The sequence below is a fragment of the Podarcis melisellensis genome (genome assembly GCF_964234715.1).
Source record: "Podarcis melisellensis genome assembly, chromosome: 2".
Lineage (NCBI taxonomy): Eukaryota > Metazoa > Chordata > Lepidosauria > Squamata > Lacertidae > Podarcis > Podarcis melisellensis.
Window position 1 is genome coordinate 106192299 of NC_138529.1, and position 14145 is coordinate 106206443.

Here is a 14145-nt window from a genome sequence, read left to right on the forward strand (position 1 = left end):
ATAGCATTTACCATCAGGTTTGACTGTATTCATGGGCTTAAATCAGAACCAAGGGTGGGGGGAAGTAGGGGAGCGGGGGAAGTCCCATTATACAAGTAGAAAAGCTTGTGCTGATGGGGTAGACATGCTCTTAAGCATGTGAAATTTGGATTTCAAACTGAAAACAGTATCATGACTACATGAATAAATGCAGTTTGCTTTTGCTAAAGGAATGGTAAACACATTTACTTGGAAATAAGCATAAATAAAAAATAAATTTGTTGTAGATATGGTCTTAGTGTATTGATCTGAAGGCACACACACGAGGCCTTGCTGAAGCTAAGCAGCTCTGGGTCTAATTCAGTGCCTGAATGTTTACTCCCTTGGAAAGAGGTGAGATATAATGGAGAAGTGAGATATAAAGTAAAATTTAAATCAATAAATATAAACAACAAATAAATTATTCTGATTGTTACTTCAGGCATTTTGTTAACTACTTTGCCTCTTCTTTTGGAAAGAAAAGGCAAAATAAAAATTGTAAAAATATAGGAATAATGCACACCATGGGCAGAAATCCCTGGAAATTATTCTGAGAGAATCCGATCTGTAGACTTGTTTTTAACACCCATTGTCTTGCTTTGTAGCTTCTCCTTTATCCTTCAGAAGAACTGGTGACAGATACCTTCCCTGGGCATAATGGGCACTGTAAGCAATCTGCCTTGCTTGGGACACAGTGACCCAGCTAACAGCATGATAAAGGGCTACAGGCAGGGCACAAGAGACTGAACACTTGAAACGGATTCCCATCTCTGCATAAAGGGGGAATTCAAAAGGTTTAAGGAAGGAAGTAATCAGATCATAGGTGAATGAGGGGTGGTGTTGCTTTCAGCTCTTTTGCTTTCCACATCACCCCAGGATTTAAAAATATTCGAAGGAAGGCTAGCTGTAAGTACCTCTACCATGAAGCATAGTCCATGCGCCTAAGATGTATGGTTTCCTCCACAGTGGTGCTCCAATGATGGGAGCTCTTTATCCAGAAAAGCTCACCTGACCAATGCTACAAACAGTTTAGAAGACTGGTAAAGCTTTCGTCCTCTTGGAACAATGTCAGAATCTGCCTACAGATTTTTTTTAAAAAAATATTATTACTCATTTGTTTTCCTTGTTGCCTGTTAATTTGGAATATGTTTTTTCCCTGATGGGGTTCCATTGTCCTTTATGCTGCATTCAAATGTGAGCAATCTTAGAGATCTTGGCTAAGACACAAGTTTATACACCTGAATTTTTTTAAAAAAGAAAAATGTAAGAACTGTGCTGCAGTTATAATGGGTTATTAGGCTAAGTAATACTAATATGGAGTGGCAGAAGTGGACAATCGGTGAGCCAAGGTTGGATCACAGTTAATGTAAGAAAAAATGTGACATGCTAATAACGTATGTAACTGCCTGCTGTCTTTCTCCTCATACTATGTAATGAGCTGAGCTTGATTGAAAAAGTTGAGCTTGAATCTTAGCAAGAAAAAGGCACTGTGGGTGAGTGGTTCCAGTGTCTGGGAAACTGGTCAGCTGTCTGTCCTGGATGGGGCAGATATGCAGTCAGGGGTGCTTCTGGGTCCAGCTTTGTCACTGGAGCCACAGGTAGACTCAGTGGCTGGAAGCGCCTTTTACCAGCTGTGCTTGGTACGAAGCTTTTATTCTTCCTGGACTGGGAAAACTTGACCACAATAGTTCAGACACTGGTGACTTCAAGTCTGGATTGCTGCAATGTACTCGCTTCATTGTGCTTGACCTAGAAACTGCAGTTGGTGTAGAATGCTGCAGGACAGTTGCTAACAGAAGTGAGACCCTGCTCAGATATCTGCATTGGTTGCCGATTTCTTACCGGGCAGAGTTCAAGGTGTTACTATTAGTATACAAAGCCCTTAATGGCTTGGGACTAGTTTACTTGTGGGATCACCTTACCCAATATGTGCCCTCTAAACCACTTTGATCTACAGAACTGGCACTGTTACAGGTGCCACATAATACCTGCTCCACAGTTTTGAGGAATCAAGTCTTTGAGTATAGCAATACCCATACTTTGAATTTCCCTGCCTCCTGACATTGGGCAGGTGCCCTGACTACATTATTTTTGGCACTTGCTTGTAACATGTTTTGGCAATCCTACGGACATGACTAAATGACTAAACAACAACAACATCCCAGCCCCATAAATGTTGGTGTGTTTTAATATTTTCTACAGTTTATTTTAATGATTTTAAAAATTGGTTTAAATTGTTTTTCTGATAATTTTGGTATTTTTGGAAACCACTTAGAGGTTTTATTACAATCAAGTGGTACAGAAAATATTAATGGGACAGGAGTGGCACTGTGATCTAAACCTCTTGGGCTTGCCGATCGGAAGGTCGGCGGTTCGAATCCTCGTGATGGGGTGAACTCCCGTTACTCTGCCTCAGCTTCTGCCAACCTAGCAGCTCGAAAGCACACCAGTGCAAGTAAATAGATAGATAGATAACACTGCGTTGGGAAGATAAACGGCATTTCTATGCGCTCTGGCTTTTGTCACAGTGTCCCACTGCACCAGAAGTGATTTAGTAATGTTGGCCACGTGACTCAAAGTTGTCCGTGGACAAACGCTGGTTCCCTCAGCCTGCAGCGAGATACAGTGGTGCCCCGCAAGACGAACGCCTCGCAAGATGAAAAACCCGCTAGACGAAAGGGTTTTCCGTTTTGGAGGCGCTTCGCAAAACGAATTTCCCTATGGGCTTGCTTCGCAAGACGAAAATGTCTTGCGAGTTCCTGCGGGTTTTTTCCCCTTCCCCCCCTTTTCCTAAGCCGCTAAGCTGATCCGCTGATAAGCCGCTTAACAGCTGATCGCTAAAAGCCGCTAAACTGCTAATCCGTTAAGCTGTCAATGGGCTTGCTTCGCAAGACGAAAAAACCGCTATACGAAGAGCCTCACGGAACGGATTAATTTCGTCTTGCGAGGCACTACTGTAAGCGCTGCATCCCATAGTCACCTTTGACTGGACTTAACCATCCAGGGGTCCTTTACCTTTATTTTTACCTATATAAAATATTGTTGAATAAATATGTCTAGTGTGGCTCTATCTATGCCGAGCTGGCATTCTGCTGCATTTTAAGGATATGCACCCTTAATAAAGGAATCTGACCCCAGTATTAGTCTAGGACATGGATGGACAACTTTGATCACACCGGCAAAACAACTTCCTGTGCCAGATGTGTGCACCCTATTTGAATGTTTCAGTTTCAAGCAAATTACTGCAATTTGCACACTGTTTTCTCAAACCTGAAACCTGCCACATTACAGTGGGCAGACACCGCTTCATCAAACAATGTGCTGGTTTCGGAGTGGCTATCCTCATGTACAAAAGCAGAAGTTACTTGAACAATCCTCCCATGGTCTGCCTTCTCATTTCCCAACCTGCTCTTATTATTTGGCTAGCCTTGTAAATAGCTGGCATCGGCTGTCTGGGTTGAGGAAGATTTGCCACCCAATGGGGAAACAGGGAAGGAACCCTTTCAGATTGCCAGTATGCCAGTAAAGGACTAATAGTCACCAGGCTGGCAAGTAATTTTTGTGAACCACTTTAAGGTGATGTGCAACACTTGCTAATAACTAAGGTTATTGGTCAGAAATACTATTGTCTGCTGGAAGCCTCAGGAAGGTTTAAAAATAGTGTTTGTTTTTTAAAACAACACAGAATGAAATAGGAACCATTATAGGCCCCCATTCTTTTGTCATCTTATTATGGGGTGCTATTCCATTTCGTTTTACACTTGCAAGCTACATTTCTCCCTGTGCTTTATTCTATCTACCTTCAGCAGCTGCCTCTCTTTCTAGGGCACGTTTTAAGATGAATAGAGACATCCACAAAGGTTGAGCATCAAAAGAAGGGAAGAAATGTCATGCCTGACTCCAGGAGAGAGATGGTATGCTTTGCAGCAGACTGCCACTGAGCCAGAAGAAAAATAAAATGGACATGGAAGATCAAACAGCAAATATAGGGCAGGATTGTTAGCATACCTGCATTTAACAGAAAGAATAAAAATGAGAGAGGCGTAGATAAAACGGTTCCAATACCTTGAGCAATTTTGAAAACTGGACCCTAAAGAGATACTTTTGGCACTGTATTGATTTGGGACATCTAGCCTTTAAGCTTCTCCTACCCCTCTGCCAAATCACAAATGAGAATTGCTGCATTTTTCCTCAGCACCCAACTGTCATCACATCCCTATCCAAGCTCCCCAATACAAAACAAGTAGCAGCCCCCCCCCGGCTCCCCCCTTCCTCCCCAGCATGCCTCTTCTGCACCCCCCCTCCTCTCAATTTCCATCCAACGTCGCCTCCCTACAACAACATCCTTCTCTCCCCTTTTGCGGGGCTCCCTCCAGAAAATGAGGATATATTTGGCTCAGGGAGACTCTCCTTGCCTCCAACTGGGACTTACTGATTTAATCCCCCCTTTACTCCCCTCCTGTCTGGACACCCCTCCCCACCCCAGAACCCTCTCCTCTTCCTCCAGACCCTCTTCCTTCCCTTCCCTCTCGTTCCTTCTGCCAGGATCCCTCTTCCATTCTCTCCCTTTCTCTGCTTCCTAGAGCAGACTGCCTCCCTCCAAGGGCTTCTGTAGCACTTTTAAGCAGCTTAGTTTGCCCTGCTGGAAAGGGAGATGCAGGCAGGTCTCACTTTGGAAAAGCAGTGCCAGGGCTGTGGGAGCATCCAAGAGCCCTTATGCTGCCTTCTCAAAACCAGGCAGGCTTTGGGGAGGTGGCAGGGTCCACTCAAAACAACAACAACTCTGTCCGGATTTTCACTTTTGGAAGTATGGCAACCCTAGTTAACTGCTATGTGGGAACTCATTCCCAGCTATTCTGTGAGAAAATGAAAGCCTTTCAGGGCAAAACAACAGGGTTATAAAGTCATATGCTCAAAGTCATAAGCCATGACAAAGTGCATGAAATTTCTCCGGTAATAAACTTGGTTATCTCAAATGCAAAGCTAACTTGTCAACCTTCGCACTGATTTCAATATTTATTTATTAAATTTGTATACTGCTTTTCATCTGTAGATTTTAGGGTGCTTCATAACATAAAAATGCAAGATGCACATCCAAATAAGTGACCCCAATCAAATTTTAATACTTCTTCTAAAAAAGCCTGTTTTAAAGATAAGAGACAGTTGATGCTTGGCACTCCATCTAAAAAATGTAAGCTAGGAAAAGTTTGATCCCCCCCCCCAGACCCATGCTTATTGAGTCCCCACCTACCTTTTTCTCAGAAGCAGGCACAAAAAGCTCCTTATATTTTTAAACGCAAGTATAGCGTGTAAGACAACTCCCATGATGGCATGTGTGCAGATGTGGTATCCACTTTGCGAAAGACTCAAGACTCCAAGAAGTCACCTAATTAAAAAGAAAAAGTAAGTCTGATACTTGCTGCCAAAGAAACATTCAAATATAACTAGTATAGGTTGATGCACCAATAGGATCTCTGTACTGCATCATGGATAAATGAGGCATGGCACAAAGTTCAGGAGAGGGATGTCAGAAGACCAAGTTCAATTCCCCCCCAGAAAGCTAAATCTCCATGTTCTGGATGGTGAAACTTGGATTTTCAGCACAAATTTTAAAAATGCAGCTTTCACACTACTTCTGCAGTCATGCTGTTGTCCCAGGACATGCAAATAAACAGCCTTATAAACTGTGTAACATAGTGGAAGCAGATTGGGAGGGGAGTGCAGGGGGAATAGGCAGGAGACTTCATATAATAAAATATGGGTCTTTACATCAAAAGGGGTAATGCATTTTAGGTTTAATAAAAAATAAAATAAAAACACAAAGTGACGCAAGTCAGATTCTTTTTCAGATGTGCCAACATTTCTACCCAACAGCAGCCACTGAGGGCTCCTAAATACCTGACAATATGTCAGAGACTAAACAAAAAAGGAGCACTATGTTGCGAACAGAACAATCTGACAACCCAAAAGCAACATGGAAGGCTAATAATATAATTACAATACTTTTATATCACTATTGAATTATGTCTTAATTGACAAATACAGTACAATACAATACAAACATACAATATATACATGGTGACAACAACATTGTATCCTGTGTACTTTTTGGACGTTTTACTTGGTAATGTATCTCTTGTGTAATAACCATTTACAGAATGTTCAGGTATATCATCTCATTTATTGTATTTGAATGTAACCGATTCCATTTGGTATTATTATCAATCAGCTGAGGAAGAACATTGATTGAAACAGTCGGTCATCCTGGAAGGACTGTCCTGTTGCTGTGTTTGGAGCACCAACTTTCTTCAGCTTACTCTCTGCAAATACTGCATATTTGCCTCAAGCTTTAGTGATTCTTCGTGGTGTTTTACCAGCCTAAAAATCACTTATTTTGGGACGTTTTCTTAACTCACATTAGTTGGTGTCACCATGTATATATTGTACGTTATCTGATTGCCAATTAAGACATAATTCAATAGTGATACAAAAGTACTGTAATTATATTATTAGCCTACTGTGTTGCTTTTGGATTGTCAGTCAATATGTCAGAGACTTACATTCACACATGAGGCCTCCCCCATGATTCTTAAAAGCCCCATCTTTGACTGACATCCTCTTGGTTTCCAGGCTTATCCACTGAAGCCTTGAAACCTAGAGAAAGTTCTTCACAATGATAGACTAATTCAACAGATTCCAGCCTTATTTGGTTAGAATTGTAATGCTGACCAAGTGACAGACCAAATGCCAACCAACAGCCTATCTGATAATAGTATCCAATTGTGGCTAAGCATTCCATATGAAAACTAATGCCCATGTGAAACTGGCATTCTTGCAACAGCACCATCCATTTGCAATGGCAGGAGTAAGGTCTCCATGCTGCCCAGCCATGCATCCCACCCTTCCTATACAACCTGCCACCATCTGCCCTGTAACTCTCCCTCCAGTTCTACCGCCACAATTAAAATTACACAACCCAGCTTCTCCTGCTGACATATCTGAACAGAAATAAGAAGAGAGAGGTTAGGAGCAAAACAAAAAGAAACACACAAGCAGTCGCAGAGGGGACGAGTCTAGTGCTGCCAACTAGAGAGAATTTTACGGGCTTGGCCAATTGCCATCACGAGAGAACGCAAAGCCAGAAAGTTCCAGCTGAGCAGTTTGTGCTATTATTGTGCCCATGTGCGCCGTTATAGCAAGCGCTGAGGCATCACATGGGGGCAGTAACTCCATTTGTAGTGGGGTCCACATGTGAAAGCACTGAAAGCTTTGTGCTGCTACTGCAATGAACATTGTACTGCTCCGTTCAGCTCTGCCTCTCAATACGAGGCTATCAGGGAAGTGGCAGGCACCATTTTGCAGAGTGCACCTGGAGAGACCACATGAGTATGTATATACTGTATTTTTTGCTCTGTAAGACGCACTTTTTCCCCTCCAAAGATTAAGGGGAAATGTGTGCGCGTCTTATGGAGCGAATGCAGGCTCCAAGGCTTCAGCAAAAGCAATGCAAAGCCTCCGAAGCGCAGCGGGAGCGCTCTCGCAGTGCTCCGGAGGCTTCATGTTGCTTTCGCTGAAGCTTGGTGAGTGAGAGGGGGCGGTGCGCACCGATCCCTCTTGCTCTCCTGGCTTCGCTTCGCTGGAGAGGCGATGCGCAGCTTTCCCCCTCTGCGCGGCGCCCCTTCAGCAAAGCGGAAGGAGAAATGGAAGGGGCGCTGCGCAGAGAGGGAGAGGTTTTTTTTCTCACTCCCCCCTCTAAAACTAGGTGTGTCCTATGGTTGGGTGCATCCTATAGAGCGAAAAATACAGTAGTGGTTGTCTAGATGGGTAAAGGTAAGTCAGCAAGTGCAGCAGAGGGGCCAATCCCCTCCCTGTCAACTGAATCACCATCTCACACTGGGTCACATCTCAGACAGTGCTGCAGTTGTGAGGCTGCAGTCCCTGGAGGCAGGAGAGAGGAAGTCACCAAATTACACAATCCCCCCCAGACAGGGAAACATTATCCTCACAAAGGAAAGGCCATCTGAACATGCTTGGGAGCACACTTGCCCTTGAGCCCTTATCTGAAAGAATTTCAGGTGGGGATGAACATTGAGACAGGGAAGTTGGCAATTCTCCAAGGCGCTCACTTAAGCGAAACACAGCACAGGCCACAAGTGTCCTGAAGTCAAGATTATTACCAAGGTAACTGCATTTGGGGTGGTGAGGAAGGTGCTCAATTTCCATTCCATATTTTCTCCAGCAGTTCAGAACTACAGCGTTCACCACACCTTTTATTTGCTTGCCACCCTTTGAGGGATGTTAGATTGAGAGATAGTACTGGGAAACCTTGGGCTAGTCACCTTTTGGCGGAGCTGCTTTTTGAAGCTGGGCCTCCCTGTTCTACAAACGAAACTCCAGCTGTTACATCACACTAACCTGGCCTGCTGACTTGTAAAGGTTGTAAGTCAGGGGTGCCCAAACGTTTTTCAAGGGGGGCCAGATTTGATGAAGTGAACATGTATGAGGGCCACAGGGGCCAGATTAACTTGGCCGGTGCGGTCCGGATTAGGCTCCCAAAGCGGACTTTGGACATGTCTGTTGTAAGTAGAATAGAAATCTGCTGGCTTCTAGAAGGCAGACATTTCTGCAATTAGCAGTTCTGCTACTCTTCCTAAAAACAAGCTCTTAAAATATGTTATCAGTATTACACAGACTCTTTTCTACTACCAGTCAAACGGTAACCAGAATTCTCAACAGAGCCAGCCAAGGTTTCTAGATCTGCAGATCAGAGCAATCTGTCAGAAAACACGTGTCTGCCCTTTGCAATGTTTCTTGGGTTCTGCCAAGCAACAGAGACTTAATTGAATGGCTTTCAATATTTAACACTAATGAAAAGAGTTCTTCCCCAGAACACAGAAGCCATCGCTGAGTTCTGAACACTCATTCAAGTCAGTCTCAGCTGAACTCTGAATCAGATCACCTCACAGAATGTAAGATGGCCAGCAGCTTAAATGGCTTTTTAAAATGCCCAAACCAATTTACAGAGGATAGGCCTATCAATCACTGTTAGCCATGAAAGCTAAAATGAAAGTACCGCAGATGAAGGCCGTACAGATTTGAATACCAGTTGCTGGAGGGTAAATCATAGAGAGAGCCATCACATTCATGACTTGTTAGTGGCTGATTCCTGTTAGAAACATCTGGCTGATTCCTGTTAGAAAGTGAATGCAGGGAATTCTTGTAGGTCTAATGAGAAATTGAGGTGTTTCTACCTGCAATCTTGTTAGAATCTACAGGCCAGGCCCCATTGTGACTTCTTCCTGAGGTTGTGAGGACACTACAGAATAGGGATGGAGAATCCCAGTGTTGTTGGGCTACAACTCCTGGCCTGGGGCTGATGGGAGTTGGAGCCCAAAAACATATGGAAAGCTACAGGCTTCCCATTCTAGCGCAGAACATATTGCAGGTACCTGTGTCTACTTACTACAAATGTGTTATACTGGGCAGAGCTGTAAAGAGAAATAATGTAATTTACGCAATAATCTTGCAGGAAAACAATTCATTAGTTTAAGAATGGAGACGAGCAGCTCGCAGGTGAAGTGTAATGTTAAGAGTTCTCCAGCGGTGAGAGGGGCCACCCTCATGAAGCACAAATAGTTTCTATAGGGGAGGCAAGCTTCACATCCACCCCCGTTTGTCTCACATTTCATCCAGGATGTCCCTTCCCACTGACCTGGCTAGCTAAGACTTTCTCCACTGGCTTTTATGTTCCCAGGAACCAAAACTACACAGTAAACACATACAACTACTTCCAAGTGAGGGAGTAAGAGATGCAGCCAAGGCATTGCTTGTTGAAGTGTCCTGGCTATACTTGAGTAGAGTTTATCTTGATTTAGAGTGGCACACTAATTAAATTTGGGATCGCCCACAATCATGGCAATAACAACACAACTCTCAGGTGTTGCAGAAGAGAAGAGAGAAACCACATGACACATTTCAGTCTAAATAGCCCTCTGGTCAGACAGGATAAACTATTATGCTGTGCATATTGAGTAGCCCAACAGACAGCTACCTCATTTGTGTGTTACGCTAAACCATTGTTCAGTGTGATACGTGAACAGGTCAGAATGAGTGAAATCTCACATGCTCCCCCTTTCCTCCTATAACAGTTGGGAGAAGGAATTCATTAGTGTTTGCATCTGACAAAGACTGGAATTTAAAACAAACTCTGGTCAAATAAACAAGCCAACTTCGAACCATAGTTTATTACATTGCATGCAACAAGGCAGCAGGATTCTGTGAAACCAAAAGTAAATGCAAGCAAAGTCTTCCTCCTCACTACATGGAAGTGAAGAACAGGTGTAAGTCCAAGGCTTTGCTTGGGTTCATTCCAAGTAAGGGGATAACATGGATCCCCCAGAAAAGACCCTGGAGCTGCTACCCAAAGCCATCCACCATCAGAATAACATCTTCAGTGTAGCTTCTGTGGTCACCTGGATCTCAGTCTCTCTCTTCCCCCATTAATTTGCACAAAGTCATAAGAGGCTGAACATATTTCGAAGAGACTGAGTTAATTAGGGCCTCAAAGTACTTGTACAGTCATGATCTCAGAAAACCAGAGATGGGTGGAATTCAGTATTCACAGGGAATACTGTACGTGATGTTGGAACTAAACAGGGAGTTGCTGAAACGTCTTGCCCATAATACAAGCCTAGCCAACCATTATTAAATTACTTTAGTATCACTGACCTTACGAGCCAACATTTAACTTTAAATTAGGACATGCTGCATAGAATACTGAATATACAGTGTAAAACACTGTGGTGGATTCAACTTGACCCCATTTAAGGCCAATCTTGCAGTGTTAAAAGCATGGGGGCTGCTTATTGGAGACTTATGGTGGGATTCAACTAATGAGTCATCAGAGGAAGCCCTGTCAGAAGTCTTGTCAGAGGAGGGGAGACATCAGTTTTCCCCTCCCGGGGGGGGGGGAGACATACGAACTCTGGAACAGTGCAGAGGGGGGAGAGGGGGGATCATCTGGCAAGTCCATGAAAGAACAATCACTTTAGAGCAAGGTTGAATTTCTCCCTAAAGTCCTAATGACTCTGCCTGTTGTGCAGATACGAGGTAGCAGGCAGTACAACCATTTTGCTCCATATCCTTGCTGCTCTATGGGATCAGTGAAACAGAAGCATTTCCATGCGCACCCTCCCCTTCTGTACAGTACTTTCTGCATATTTGTTTCATCTTTCACCTGGGACATCCTGAAATCTCCTCCCCTCTAATTTAGCATGGCATCAGAGCTAAGCACCATCTGTATTGTGGAAGCCCATATACAACTCTTGGGAATAAATTACAATCATGTTTGGACTTGCTGTATTCAGATATATGGAAATGTGCACATTGATTTAATAAGCCCACTAGGTGATCAGGGCTTTCACAAGTTTGAATTTTTAAAGCAAGGATCAAAGTAATCAAACAGGTTTTAAAAAAAAGGAGAGCAGAGGCTTGTGAGACTCGTCAAAGCAAGAGGGTCAAGTGCCAAAAATAGTGCTCAGAAAGCAATATTTAGTATACTGAGTAGTGAGCAAATAGACACTATAAACAGAACTTTACCAAAATACCCCATGCCAGCCCCTGCTTTGCCCATGTCAGATTAATAGCCTGGCATGTGATTTGCTATGTAAGGAAGCAATTTGGGCTTTTGCTCCAGTGTGATATCAGGGTGAAACTAATCAAGTCAGACTTGGCAAGAGACAGTGGCATCATGTAGGCAGGGCAGTGGCCACACTGAGCACTATCCTATCCACGCCAGTTGAACCACCCTTCCCTCAGTGCAAAAATATGCTAGTATGAACTCAATAACATGTGTGGCAAGACTCAGAGACTAAACAGACAGGACAGACAACCCTGGGCCCTAGAATCACGTGTCAGTTTCAGCAAGTACCCTTCACAGAAACCATTAAATTGAACTTTCAGTTTCCTATCTACTGCTTCAACAGGGTAAAGAACAGCTTCTATCCATGGGCTGTTAGGCTGCTGAATGAAAAGATAACAACAGGGCAAATGACTTTCAGGTTTGGTGGGTGTGCATCAGTAAATGAGGGGAATTAAGACTAAGAGAGCTGAGTGGGGGGGGGGTGCTCATGTAATCTCACTATATACAAGTTGTACAAGTGACAATAAAGTATTTCAATTCCACTGTCGCCAAGGCTGCAATCCTGCAAACGCTTACTGGGAGTACAAGTGAGTGCATTAGGACTGATTTCTAGATAAACATACACAGGTTTGCAATTCATGGGACTGATCTGTGAACTAGAGGCCTCTGGCCCAGATCTTACTTCTGACATTAGGTTGCCTTCAGTAAGCTACTATCTCTCACAGATTCACATACCACATAGCTAGAGAGGGCACAGCTGTGTTACTGAGTTCCCAATTGGAAACTCTGTAACATACCCAGTCAGCTTAAGGTACAACCTCAGCACACTTCCAAGATCCTGATAGTTCCTTGGCAGCCACGTCTTTACGTACTCCACACCTGGCATTACATATAGTATCAAGTGGGTGTGGTTTGCGGGGAGGTCTCAGACCTGTGCCAGGCCAATTTATTATTATGTATTAAATTTTATCTCTTCCTATCCCATCCTATGATTCCAGAGCAGCAAACACCCAAGTAGCAAAATTTTATAATAAAAACACATTCACAACATCTAAAAGTACAGTGGTACCTCGGGATGCGAACCGGATCCGTTCCGGAGCCCCGTTCGCATCCCGAACAGAACGTAAGACACAACAGCGTGTCTGCACATGCCGCGTTTTGCCGCTTCCGTGCATGCACGCAATGTCATTTTGACCGTCTGCGCATGCGCGAGCGGTGAAACCCGGAAGTAACGTTCTCCGTTACTTCCGGGTCGCCGCGGAGCGCAACCCGAAAGCGCTCAACCTGAAGCGTATTTATCCTGAGGTATGACTGTACTACAAATAACCCTGAAACTTGCAGAACAATCACATACCCTCACGTTTAACAATTTCAAGGTTTTAAGGAACAGTATCTTTGAGCGGGTGGCGCTGTGGGTAAAATCTCAGCGCCTAGGGCTTGCTGATCGCATGGTCGGCGGTTCGAATCCCCGCAGCGCGGTGAGCTCCTGTCTTTCGGTCCCAGCTCCTGCCCACCTAGCAGTTCGAAAGCACCCCTAAGTGCAAGTAGATAAATAGGTACCGCTTTCTAGCGGGAAGGTAAACGGCGTTTCCGCGTGCTGTGCTGGTGCCGGCTCGCCAGAGCAGCTTCGTCACGTTGGCCACATGACCCGGAAGTGTCTCTGGACAGCGCTGGCCCCTGGCCTCTTAAGTGAGATGGGCGCACAACCCTAGAGTCGGGACATGACTGGCCCGTACGGGCAGGGGTACCTTTACCTTTACCTTTGAGCCATCCATTGGCAGGGTGAACAGAAATGCTTTTAAGGTCTTCCTGAAAGTTAATAATGAGGGAGACAGGTTGTACATCAGCAGGAAGGTTATTCCACAAACGGGGACCCACCCAAGCTCTGTCACAGGTCAACACCAACCAGGAAGTCAACACTGCGGTATTGCTAACAGGGCCCTTTCATAGGGCCCAAGAGGGTTGGTGTTGAGGGAGGCACATATTTAGGTACTGTACCTCAGTCCCAAGCTTTGTTTAAGGCTCTGTATACTCTTACTAACACCTTGATTGGGACCGGTATCTCACGCTACTTCCTCCAGGTATACCTGTAGCTAGCTGGTCACCACCCTCTCCATCACCTTGCCCAGGAAGGAATTATTAGAGACTGGGTAGCAGTTTTCTAAAACCTCTGAACCCATGAAGGCCTCTTCAAAAGGGGCCACACTACCACCTCTTTCAAGGCAGTGGGCATAACTACTGTACCTCCAATAGCAAGGCATTAACCACTTAATGGACCATCCAGTCATTACTTCCCACAAGACTTTACCAGCCAAGATTGACAGGGATCAAGAGGGTGCGTAGCCAGCCCCCTGTCAGGGGTTCCCCACCCCTGAACAACAATGCTCAATAAGATTGAAATATTAATTTACAAAGGCCCTGTAATCTGAAGCATTCTGACAAGCATTCTATCCATATACAGTGGTACCTCGGGTTAAGTACTTAAT

At 44.3% G+C, this 14145-nt stretch overlaps 2 protein-coding genes across 5 annotated transcripts in view; both read right to left on the reverse strand.

The window, feature by feature from the left end:
- The window catches only part of LOC309364859 (zinc finger protein RFP-like), a 260032-nt gene that overhangs the window by 123232 nt on the left and 122655 nt on the right, over positions 1-14145 (reverse strand). The gene's annotated exons all lie outside the window — the stretch shown is intronic.
- MGAT1 (alpha-1,3-mannosyl-glycoprotein 2-beta-N-acetylglucosaminyltransferase) overlaps positions 1-14145 on the reverse strand; it is a 44176-nt gene that overhangs the window by 26991 nt on the left and 3040 nt on the right. For 2 of the 4 annotated variants that reach the window (XM_081902892.1, XM_081902893.1), the window contains one exon: positions 5270-5404. The exons of the other annotated variants lie outside the window; for them this stretch is intronic. The gene's annotated coding sequence lies outside the window, so the exon portion shown is untranslated. The remainder of the gene's footprint in view (positions 1-5269; positions 5405-14145) is intronic. 4 annotated transcript variants of the gene reach the window in all.